Source organism: Octopus bimaculoides, chromosome 4 (assembly GCF_046866305.1).
Source record: "Octopus bimaculoides isolate indiv1 chromosome 4, ASM4686630v1, whole genome shotgun sequence".
In the NCBI taxonomy this organism is placed as follows: domain Eukaryota; kingdom Metazoa; phylum Mollusca; class Cephalopoda; order Octopoda; family Octopodidae; genus Octopus; species Octopus bimaculoides.
In genome coordinates, this window is record NC_142931.1 from 53953395 (window position 1) to 53966107 (window position 12713).

Consider the following 12713-nt stretch of genomic DNA (forward strand, 5'->3'; position numbering starts at 1 on the left):
CATAATTTTTTTAATAAAAAGTTAATAGGGATTTTTTCTGTTTGGCTGCCAAGATTTCAAAAATCAAAGTTTATGGAAAATTTCAAAATTTGGTACATTAATGTAGTTTTCCAAGCTGAATTGCTGGAGATATTTCACTTTTTCCAGAAAGATTTTTGAAAAATGATATAAAGGTTTAAAATTTGGTAATTTTCATCCAATCGATTTCAAAGTTGTTGTTTTGTGTGTGACTGCAAATAGTATGTGTGTTTTTTATACAAAACCATAAACAAATGAATTACACATGACATATAACCCCTCATAACTTTTCTATTTTTTTTAATTATCTGAAAATGTTTGTGAATTTGTATTCTACACTTGGGAATTCATATGATGATACAGAAAAAAAAAAAAGAAGTGGGGGCGACGTGTGATTTAAGGCCTATTTAGCTGTTATTTTTAGCATACTTCACAACCACCTCAATGACAAAAAACAAGTAAACAACACGTATTTTGTAGTTTTAAGCATTCAAAATACATTTAATATGATAAACAGCACATTACAAATTGAATGTTTCTCAAAATAAGAAACTTAAAAGATTTAACCAAAAACAAGATATCACATTACAAATTAAATATTTTTAAAAAACGAACATTTTGCTGACCAGTTCATTGAAAGTGAATGTTAGAAATGTATTCAAGCAATTTCTCAACCAAATCACAATTTTCATATCTCCTGTGCCACATAAATTCACAGAGATGTGAATATACTATAGAACGGTGAGTGCCGCAGCATGATTTATTATCTCGCTTTACGGAGTCTCATGTACTCTCCACTTGTTGAGTGTGGGGTACCATTTTTCGAGTTAAGAAATCCATTGCAGTGATTCACTGTTCCATACTCAGAATTGTAACCATCAATTTCAAGAATATGAGCCTACACCCTCCACAAATTGCTGAAAATGGTGGTTCCTGGAAGAATCAAGTGATGTATGCATTCCTCCAGTGTGTCATGGTTCTGACATGGCACTGCATAGAGAAAAACCTGTCTGGTCTTGCTACACACTCCTCCAAGAACCCACTGTTCAAGTTGTACTTCCTCGGTTGTTCTTACATCATGAGAAGACTGTTTCGTCGATCTCAACAATCTTTCCAGGACCACCAACCTTAACTGGATGACAGAGCAGGTCCTCCACACATACTCACTTCCCTAACATAGCTGTTATAATCAACAGCTGTGCAATAGCTCATCCCCAGTTCTTCAACACAAAACTGGACCGAAGTCAATTCCTTAACCCATGAGTAAAGAGAAAGCACTACAGTCCTAAGAGGAAGGGAGCTACTTTCAAATCATGTGTCTTTCCTCACTGACACAGACTCCATGCATCCTTGGCGTGAGCATCGCTAATACATATTCCTCCCAAGTTTTTTGTACTCATAAAATGCTTCTTCGTTTTCCATGATTTTATCTTAGGTATAACACTCTTTTCTTGCAAGTATGAAACCACATCCTCCTCTGGTGCGTTATTTAAGGCCTGTTTGGTTGCTATTTTTTGCACATATGACAACTACCTCAATGACTCAAATATATTTGCCAACACGTACTTTCTTGCAGACAAAAGAGTTCTCATGTTTGGCTTGTTACTATGAAAACAGGCATGAATGTATCTGTGACTTATGATTGGCTAAAATTACCCAAAATTTTCAATCTTTAATAGCTAATAACTTTTTATTTATTGATTTTATGGGAAAAAAAATTTTCATGGCATTGATTAGCATATAAAAGTATATCATTACACTGAATATGAAACCAATTTGAATAGAAATTGAAGAGACTGAAAATTGGTAGCGAAACAGAAAAGATCTGTTAATAGCTTTTAAAGTTTGCAAATTTTGGGTTATTTTAGCCAACTGAAAGCCACTGACACATTGCCTGTTTTCATAGTAACAAGCAAAGCTGTAGTTAGCTGCCCAAACCACCACCACCATCATCACATATATTTTCTTTTGGTCTGTGTTTTCTTTGCCAAGTCAAACCTTAACCCTAATGTGTTTTTTGTTTTGTAATTTTTAGCAAATAATATTTCGTTGGGATTTTTTCTTTTTTAAATTATTTACTTGCTTATTCGACTGTTTCATATGACTTCATTAAAACTTCTTACAACTGCCATCATTGTAATGTTCTGTCTTCATACACCAACATAGGTTGTCAAGTGAAGGTGGAGGGGACAAACACAGACAGACACATTCATATATATATATGACGGGATTCTTTCAGTTTCCGTCTACCAAATCCGCTCACAGGGTTTTGGTCGGCCCAAGGCTATAGTGGAAGACACTTGCCCAAGTGTATATACAACAAGACACCTGTTTCTGTCACATTCTGACCTTTCATCATCTGATACAAGTTCACCCAGTCTAATGCCCCCTCCTCTCTCAAAGGGTTTTGGTCTTGCAAGTTACTTGGTGACCCTGCTAGTGCTTGTGCCATGTGAAAATCATCCAATCCACACTAAAGTGGTTGCCTGTGCTGGTTCCACGTAAAATGCTCTCAATTGACTCTGTGGAGTGATTGGTGTTAAGAAGAGCATCCAGCCATAAAGACCATACCAAAACACAGTGAAGCCTGGTGCAGTCTTCTGCTTAGTCAGCTCCTGTCGAACCATCCCAACCATGCTAGCATATATAAATACATACCCCTCAGTCCTTTAGGCAATGAATTAGTAGAACTATGACAGCATAAGACAAAATATTTGATGTATGTACTAACAAGTGTTTAAGTTCTAAATTCAGTTACTGCTGAGGCCAACTTCCAGGGCTGATAAAATAGATTACAGGTAAAGCACTAATGCATCCCAGATGTGAATAGGATTATAACAGAAGTCAAGAAAAAGAGGACAAAATATTTCTTACACTCTTTGGCCCTTTCCCATACATTTCTCATTTCCTTGGCTACTAAGGACCCTGTCTCAAATGTTCTCTTTTGTGATCTTTGTAGCTTTGAGAAGAACAGGATTCAGAAAATGAATACTGGTACCAATAGAGTGCTTCTCCATCAGTGTACAGTGACATGTCAAGAGTATCTAGGTATACTACTTATTTTAATAAAATTAAGTTATGACTTGAGAAAATCCAAATAATAGCCAGATGGCTTGAAAAGCAAGTTTTCATAATTTTGTTATACAGCCAAGTGCTGCTTGTGAGTAAATATGGCTTAATAAGTTGTTTCAGGTGCCTATGTAATTGCAAGCAGACAATAGATACTCTCTTGGCTCTTTCTCCCATGTGATAACTATAAAGGGAGACAAACATGTATAGTAATACCCAGCTGGAGATAACTGGAACACTGTAAAATGAAGTGCTTTGCTCAAAGATGCTCTGCCCAATCCAGGAACTTATGATCATGAGTCAAATATCCTAGCCTCCAGGAAATGAGCTTTCACTTTGATACAAAGATGTATTGTTTAACAAAACAAGGTTGCAAAAATTTGCAATATATTTTTTCTAATTTTTAACTTTAAAACACATTTGTTTAATTTTCCATTCAATGTGTGCTTGTGATTTCTAAAATTTTATCTTTAGTGTTCAACAAAGTCAAAATGATTGAGAATCACTGCATTGTATTTTGCAGTATATGATAGAAGCTTTCTATAAACAAAGTCGATAAGCATCTACAAAGAAATGAAATTTTGTAGTAAAAGCTCTTCTCGTATCCCTTGAGAAGAACATGAAAGTCATATATCATTTTCCTGCCCCCATAAATATGAAGAATTCCAATATTGTAAGATGTTCAATATTCTAAATCAACCTTTTATTTCTTTTTTGTCACCAGAAAGGTTATTTAACCTTGAAACTATTGAAATTTATATAATTAATGATTTTAGGATTTATAAAGAGTCACTTGAAAAATAAAATGCAATAAAGCAAAGTGCAAAAATGATAAGATATCGTTTAAAAAAGTTTGTTATATCTAAATTCAACTCTTTGTTCATTGTTTCAATTTCTGCATGTAAAATTACAATGCCAATGTAATATCAATAATTGTCATTGCTATTTGTTGTCTTTTTTGTTCATTGCTAAGACATTATTTGTTGTAAGATTAATTCTGCGTACCTTTTTATTGCCTATATGTGTAGGAAAAGAAGTGTGAAAATCAGCTTTCAATTTCATTTTTGCAGCTAAACTTGTTTTTCATATGCATTGCAACCACTTTTGTTCAATTCTTGCTTTGTACAACTACGTGCTTTATAATTCTAGATGAATTTTACTGCACATAATTGTAATTAAATATTGTCTTGTCCTCTATAAAAATTCCATTGACATATAGGATGTTTCCAATGAATTGACCTCAGTACTTTACAAGCACCTAATTTGATTGAAGCTGGAAGGCTGAAAGACCAAGTTGTACTCAACAGGGACATTTAACTCAGAGTACAAAGGGCTGTAATTAGATACTACATTCTGCCAATTCATTTCCTATACTTGACTGACACTTTGTTTTACCAACCCCAGAAGTCCTTCAATGAGATTTTATTATCTTTTTCACAAAGTGTCAATCAACTATTTGTTTGTCATCTACAGCAGAGAGAAAAAATAGCTAAAACTTTCTGACAAAAAGAAAGGCAACTGGGCATGATGTAAATAATTTGTACCAAACAATGATGTTTATTTCTCCTTCATAATGATTGTTTTAGAAGCTATTTCAATACTGAAAGGCTAAAGATTTATTAAAGACATAAATTAATTGTGCAATTCCCAACTGCTAATCCACTTACAAGGATTTGGTCAGTCTGGTGCTATAATAGAAGATATTTGCCCAAGGTGCCACTGCCACTAGTATTAGGTAATGTAGCAAAGGTGCAATTAACATGCAATAATTAGAATTTTACTCTTTTGTCATTTTACAGTGCTTATACAAGGTTATGTGGAGGTTTGTGACTTAGTGGCTAGGGTTTTAAGCTCATAATTATGGTTTTGATTCCTGGACTGGGCAATGCATTATGTTCTTGAGCAAAACACTTCATTTCACATTGCTCAAGTCTACTCAGCTGGCACAAAAATGTGTAGTACCTGTATTTCGAAGGGCCAGTCTTGTCACATTCTGTGTCATGCTGAATCTCCTTAAGAACTACATTAAGGGTACACATGTCTGTGGAGTGCTCAACTACTTGCATGTTAATTTCATGTGTCAGCTGTTCTGTTCATCGTTGGATCAGCTGGAACACTTGTTGTCATAACTGATAGAGTGCCAGATTCTATACAAGATTATGAAGTGAATACTACTTTTGAAAATAAAAATATTTAATAAATTAAGATGAAACTAATAAAATATAAGATAAAACATTTATGTATTTGTTTTGAAAGATTCCTGATGTGAAATTGTGTGTTGAAATGTTATTATATTTGGGGATGGTCATTTTTTTGCCACTTAACCGCACACAATGTATACAAGTCCTTCACTTCAGCTTTATTACTATTCATAATTTAGTGTCTTTTGTCTGAACTCTTTCGTCACACATCCTGTTATCTCTTCAACACCTCTCCATCTCACTAGTCTCCTCTTGTTCTGTTTAGTCCATTCTCAAAAGATTTCAGACAAAGGACACTAAAATATGAATAATAATAAAGCTGAAGTGAAGAACAAAGTATATAGTGCATGTGGTTAACTAGCAAAAAATATGACCATCACCAAATATAACATCATCATCATCATTGTTTAATGTCTGCCTTCCATGCTAGCATGGAACAATATCCGATAATATCTATCTATCAATTAATAACAGAAAGAACATTAATTCTCTATAAGATAGTACCACCATTACTACATTCACTTGCACCCACTGGTTATCTCTATTCCTATTTCTATCTATCACTCAGTCTCTCCCCTATATACTCTTGCAACATTTCCCCACTCTTCCTGATCTTTCTGTCTCCATACTCTCTTCTATATCACCTTCTTAGACATGTTACTTTAAGAGTATGCTCTGACACCTTGTCACCATCATCTCTATCTCTCTTCTAGCACTATCTACCCCTTCCACCCATATATAATATAATGTAGACCTGAATCTCATCCACAACTATAAACCTGTTCTTGTTCCTCTCATCATATTTTATCCTCTCACTTATTCAAGGTGGCTCTTTAATCTTGCAAGTTACAAGGCAACCTCACAAGTGCTGATCTGTCAAAAAAAAAAAAAAAAAAAAGGATCCAGTACCATGGTTGGTATTAGGATGGTTATTCAGATGTGGAAATCATATCAAGACTGAAAAACTGGAGCAAGATGTGGTCCTCCAGCCTATTGGATCCTATTGAAAAATGTCCAGCACAGGTCAGCATGGAAAGCAGACACAAAATAATAATGATGACAATGACGACAACATTGATGATGATGATGACAGTGACAGTAGCAGTGATGACCACAGCAGTGGCAGTGGCATCAGCAGCAATACTGGCAGTGGCAGCAACGCTGGTGGTGACTGTGGTAGCAATAAAGACAATGATAATGATGAAACTGAGACAAGTTTTAGCATGTCCAAGCATTCACTAATGAATATTATTAGTAACATGTCATCCATCTTATGACAATGCTTTAATGTTGACAATATTCTTTTGCCTCTGTGGGAGATATCAACTAATGTTACATAAGTACAATCATTATAATTTCTACTTCAATCAAATTTTATGGTGCTTCTTCAGTTTAATGAAGTGAGTCTTATTTTGTAAATATTAAGATTTATTAACTTAAACTAAAATTTATAAAAGCAAATTTCTCTTGAAGATGCAGGCAGAGCTCTAGGATTAAGAAGGTTGCTTTGCAATTATGTGGTCTCATGTTCAGTTCCACCACATGGCATCTTGAGCAAGTGTCTTCTACCATAGTTGAAGATCGACTTTGTAAGTGAATTTGGTAGACAGAAACTGTGTGAAAGCATGTTGTATGTGTGCAAGGGTGTGCCCTGGCACTTCACCACCATTTGTCTTTCTTTCACTCGACCTTTCCATTTATATTCTAATTCTGTACATTGAGGGTATGCCCTGGGTTTGCTACCATCTCTTGCGACCATTTCTAGCACTTTGCTACTATCTTTCTCACACTATCCCTTGTATTCTTAGACTCTTGCTCTCTTCCATTCTGTCTCAATCTTGATTGCGCACTCTCTCTTTCTCTTGCTCTCTCCATCTGATTGGGTAACCATGTATCTCCTTTACAACAAAACACCTGTTTCTATCCTTCTGTCACCTGCTAACCTCTCATCACCTAGCACAAGGCCACCTCCTCTATTGACATCACCACCCCGCTCAAATGATCTTTGTCTTGCAAGTTACTTGGTGACCCTGTCAGCACTGGTGCCATGTAAAAAGCATCTTATCTGCACTGTAAAGTATTTGGCATTTGGAAAGGCATCCAGCTGCAAAAACCATACCAAAATACAGTGAAGCCTGGTGTAGTCTTCTGCCTAGCCAACTCCTGTCAAACCATTCAACCCTTGCCAGCATGGAAAACAAATGTTAAACGATGATGATGATGATATATATGAATATACATGCATACATACATACATACATACATACATATTTATATGTAGTTCAAATTTACAGAAAGCAATAGATGAAGACAAGTGAGGGAACAACAAGCAGGTGTATTTGTTTGACACTCAGGAAGAATGGAAAAGTCATTGATGTTTCAAGTCTATGTGCCTGGACAGAAAGAATTGAGAAAAAATGGAGTAAGAAAAAATGTGTAGGGATTAACGGATCAACCTAATGAATATGTATATGTTTGTGCGTCTTTGTGTTAGTGTTTGCTCTGCTCAATATCAACCATTTAATATGTTTTGGTTTGTTATCTTTTTGCTCCCAAATTAGTTTGCTTAATGAAGTCAAACTTTCCTTATTCCTATGTATGTATTTATGAGTTTGTTCCCAACCACCACTTGACAACTGGCCTTGGTTTGTTTACATCCCTGTAACTTAGCAATTTCCCAACAGAAACTGGTAGAATAAGTACCAGACTTTAACAAGAATTAAGTACTTGAGGCAATTTGTTTGGCTAAACCCTTCAAGGTGGGACCCCAGCATGGCTGCAGTCCTATGAATGAAACAAGTAAAAGATAAATTATTAATTATTGTCAAGAAAGGCAAGGGATACAACCCCAGAATTGAAATAAATTAAAAATAGAATGTAGTAGGAGTGAGCCTGAGCTTTGGCAATATGATGCCAACTCCAGATTTACACAATAGTTTGACTATAATGAAGTTCCAAATCAAGTCTTAAAGTTAAAGTGACACTAAGAGAAAATTATAACTTTATGTGGCCTGTAAAATAGTATCATTTAACACTTTTGTTGCTCAGGGCAGAAATATCAAATATCATGCAAAATGCCTAAGAAACAACCAGGAATGAGTCTGAATAAACAGTTATAAATAAATGTTATTTTATCCATTTTATTACCCAGCTCTGTTGCCCACTAACAAGTATTTGTTTCAAACATTTAAAGAACTAACTAAAGCAATAAGGTACAAGGAAGATAGAGAGAGAGAGAGAGACTACACTGACATTTTGAAGCATGGCTCATGTACATTGTTGCTAATGTAGCTGTTTAAGAGTTAAATCTAGGAATTCTTTTTGTACATTTAGCTCCAATTTCTTATAATCTACCACCTAGCTTAGAATTCAGCTCCAGTTTCACTTCTGTTTATGGTATGTTTTTTCCATTTATATAAGACATAATAAAAATACATGTAAGTACATTTGCAACAAACTTTAAACATACTCAGTTCCTGTTCAGACAGCATACTTCTAGTATTATATTTAATGTACTGATTTCACTTTTTCACATGCATTAGTTTAACTTTTTCAGACTAGCTAACATAGAAGAGTCTTTGTTTCTAAAGTGCAAGGAAAAGGAAAAATTTACCTATTCATTGTCTAATATCTATGCCGTTCTCCGTTATTTGAAATGGAAAATTAAGCCTATGTTTTATTAGGGATTGAAATGTTTTATATAGAAAACAAAAAAATGATAAAAATGAGGTTACATTGTCTGATGTCAAGTCTAAGAAAAGAGCAATGCAAACAGCTTCAAATAATTTGTTTGCTATATATCTGCAAGAATTTCTTTGGCAATAAACACATAACTGGCCTTTCTTTGATCTAATTTTCTGGACGTGTAATTTATATTGTTAAAATTATTTAAAAATTACCAAAAACTGTTTTGGAATTACCAAGTTCTCAATTACTATATATTATACATAGATTAAAATGTGTTTTGTATTGTGTATACTGTTTATTCAAAACTGTAAGTAATTCACAAAAGAAACGTGTGAAAACTGAATCTATAAAACAAATAAGATCCTATTTTGTTGTTATAATTTCATGTTCCATTAACAAAAGAATACAGTCACTTTAAAATCTATGTACACACATTTGGAAAATATTTATAAAACCATTTATATTTATTTTTGACAAGTAAATATTAAAAATATAGCTTTATATTTAGCTCTTTTATTAGTTTCATCTTTTTGGTTTTAGCACGTTTTTAGGTCCTATTTTTGACTAATTCAGTTCCTTTGAACATCTTTATTTGACAACACTTTTCTGATGTCTGGCATTCTTTAGTTTCCTTTTCTTTCCTTTTTCTTTTTACTTGAGTAAATGTAAATAATCTCATTCCTCGTTGGTAGTGTCTCTTTGCTGACCCTTCAGACATCTTATCATACAGTATTTCATGTCACTAATTTTGCAGTTTACTTGTAGGTTGATTTTATAAATTCAGCCTTTTCTATCAGCTTACTGTGTTTTCTCAAATTGGAATAAACGAATAATTAATAAATTAATGAATCTATATTAATTCTCTTCTTTAATTTTCAGTTTTGTATCGTGTAATATTTTTCTAGGTAGATTAGCTAGTTTTGATTCTAGGTATAATGTCAACTATGATTACCCTCTGAGATTTTTGTTACTGTCATACCATGAGCCTATTTCCTCTAGTTTTTCAGTTTTCTTTTTTAATCTGTTTTAGAATTTTGTGCCAGTGTATGATGCATACTTCATCCACATGTCTTGAAGATATGGTTGATAGGGCAGTAAAGACTAAGGGACAGTCTTGAAAAACCTTGAAGGAAGGTGATGGTAGGGAGTATTATCAAATGATTAGAAGAGCAGTTTAGCAACTGGAATCCTTGGCTAGGGGTGAGGCAGAAAGAAAGAAATTTGCACATGTCATTTAACTTGAAAATCAGAAGCATGATGTTTTTCAAGTTAAATGACATGCGCAAAACAATGTGTGAGAGAGAACTAGCACCTCATTGGTGAGAGGTATATTTGGCATGATGAAGGCATACTTGCTATCACTATAGAAGGTGAGAAAATGGTGTAGAAGTGCTATTATGAGAGGTTGCTGAATGTGGAGAATGCATGGGACAAAGGGACGCTATTTCATGCTAACTCTATAGAAGAAGGATCAACAATTGAAGTTGACAGTAGCATGGTAGATAAAGCAATAAAAGAAAGTTGTAGATCCATCAGGGATAGATGCAAAGATGCTCAAAATATCTGGTCTAGTAGGATACATGATTACCACCTAAATAGTTAATCAAGTTATACAGGAAGGTGTGATGCCCAACGACTGGTGTTAGCTGTTATAAGGCTGATATAAAGGCAAAGGAGGTGCCTTAGAGAGAAGCAGCTGTAGGGGAGTCAGATGGGAACAGGTTATGAAGGTCATGGGGAACCATAGCATAACTGATCTGAGAGACAGTTTGGTTGTGTTCCCAGAAGAGGTCCCACAGATGCAATCTAGTAAGGCAACTGCAGGTGAAATACTTGACTTAGAGTAAACCATACTCCTGGCATTCATTGACTTGGAGAAGGCATTTGACATGGCACCATATTCAGTCATTTGGTGGTCAGTAAGGAAACTAAGTGTACACGAATGGTTTGTGAGGGCTGTAGAAGCTATATATGAAGATCCAGTAAATAAAGTGAGAGTCAACAACAATTTATGTGATGAATTTTATGTCAAGGTTCAGTTCTAAGTTCTCTCCTATTCAACATTGTTCTACAAGCCATGACAGAGGAGTTCAAAATTGGCTCTCTGTGAGAACTCTTGTATGCTGATGATCTCAATCTCATGGCTAAATCTATAAGGGAATTTAGAGAAGGAATTTCAGACATGGCAGCTACATCTAGAATCAAGAGGCCTCAAGGTAGGCAACGACAAAGGTTTTCCAGTTGTGACCATCCTGTTCTCGTTTTTGTTACACAATGTATTTTGGATAACATTATCCAATGTGTCATTTTTTAAAGACTATAGCATATAAAATGAAGGAGATTTGGGTGTTGTTTCTAACAGCCTAACTCTATATTGTCAATTGTGCTACATCTAGTTTTTCTCCCCTTCATCTTATATATATTTGTATTGATTTTTATGAAGGTTAACAAACTCTAACAAAGAAACATTGCTTAAAGCACTTTTTTCAATAACCAAACATCAACTTGCATATGCAATATCAATAAAATTATTACTGGCATAGAAGCATATTACATTTACACAAATGGATAAACAAAATCTTTTAAGTCACAACAAATTAAATGATATTTGCTACTGGGTGATATTGATCGATCCTTTGTCTTCATTCACCAGTAAAAGCCATTAGATAATTTCTTTCTATGGGGGTAATTTTTTATGTCAACCAATCATTCATTGTTATTCAATCAATGAATTTAAGCAACTTATGAGACTCATGTAGATATACTAGTGTAGACACAGGTGTGGCAGATTGGTAAGAATTTTGCTTCCTAACCATATGGTTTTGGATTCAGTCCCACAGCATGGCACCTCAAACAAGTGTTTTCTATTATAGCTCCAGACTAACCAAAGCCTTGTAAGTTGATTTGGTTGAAAGAAACTGAAAAGAAGCCTGGCATGTATATAAAAAGGAGTAAAGACTGCATTCGGTCGTGAATGACCATGGGATTACACCTAGAAAGCTACCCTCCAAGGCATAAGTCCTGGACAAAATTATTTATGGAAGACCAGTTGCTCATGCATACCAGCCTCCCCTATCCATGCCACTGATGTTATCCAAGAGAAAGGCAAGGGTTGATACAGCTTGGCACCAGTGACATTACAACTCATTTCTACAAGTGAGTGAACTGGAGCAATGTGAAATAAAGTGTCTTGCTCAAGAACACAACACACAGCCTGGTCCAAGAATTGAACTCAATACCTCATGGCTGTGAGCCCAATGCTCTAACCATTGAACCATGAGCCTTCACCAGCACACGCGCGCATGCAAGCATGCATGCATGCATGTGTGTGTACCTATCAGGGTCCCATATGTGAATTAAATAGATTTCTCAGGGGAAGAGAGGCTCTCATAATTTTTGACAAAGTGGTAGGGAAGACAGTTCTTAGAGAAAGATATTCTGATGTTAAACTTGAAGTCATCTTGAAATGCTTGTTACTGAGAATGTGACAAAAGTGTTGTACAAGCTTTTGTCATTTAAATCCAGTGATGTACAGATGTCTCGCTATTCATTAATGTGAGATGGCTATCATCTGACAAGATGAGGCAATAATCATATTCATATATATATATATATATATATATATATATGAGTGTGTGTGTGTATTTGTGTCTCTTTGTGTTGACATTATGTGGTAGTTGTAAATTAGTTTCAATGTCATAAAGTCAATGTCATTCATTTCCAATATTTTGCAGAGTA

General features: G+C 34.8%; 1 pseudogene; it reads right to left on the reverse strand.

Moving 5' to 3' along the window:
* Positions 1-415: 415 nt before the first annotated feature.
* LOC149136047 (uncharacterized) lies at positions 416-1362 on the reverse strand (annotated as a pseudogene).
* Between the last annotated feature and the right edge of the window lie 11351 nt (positions 1363-12713).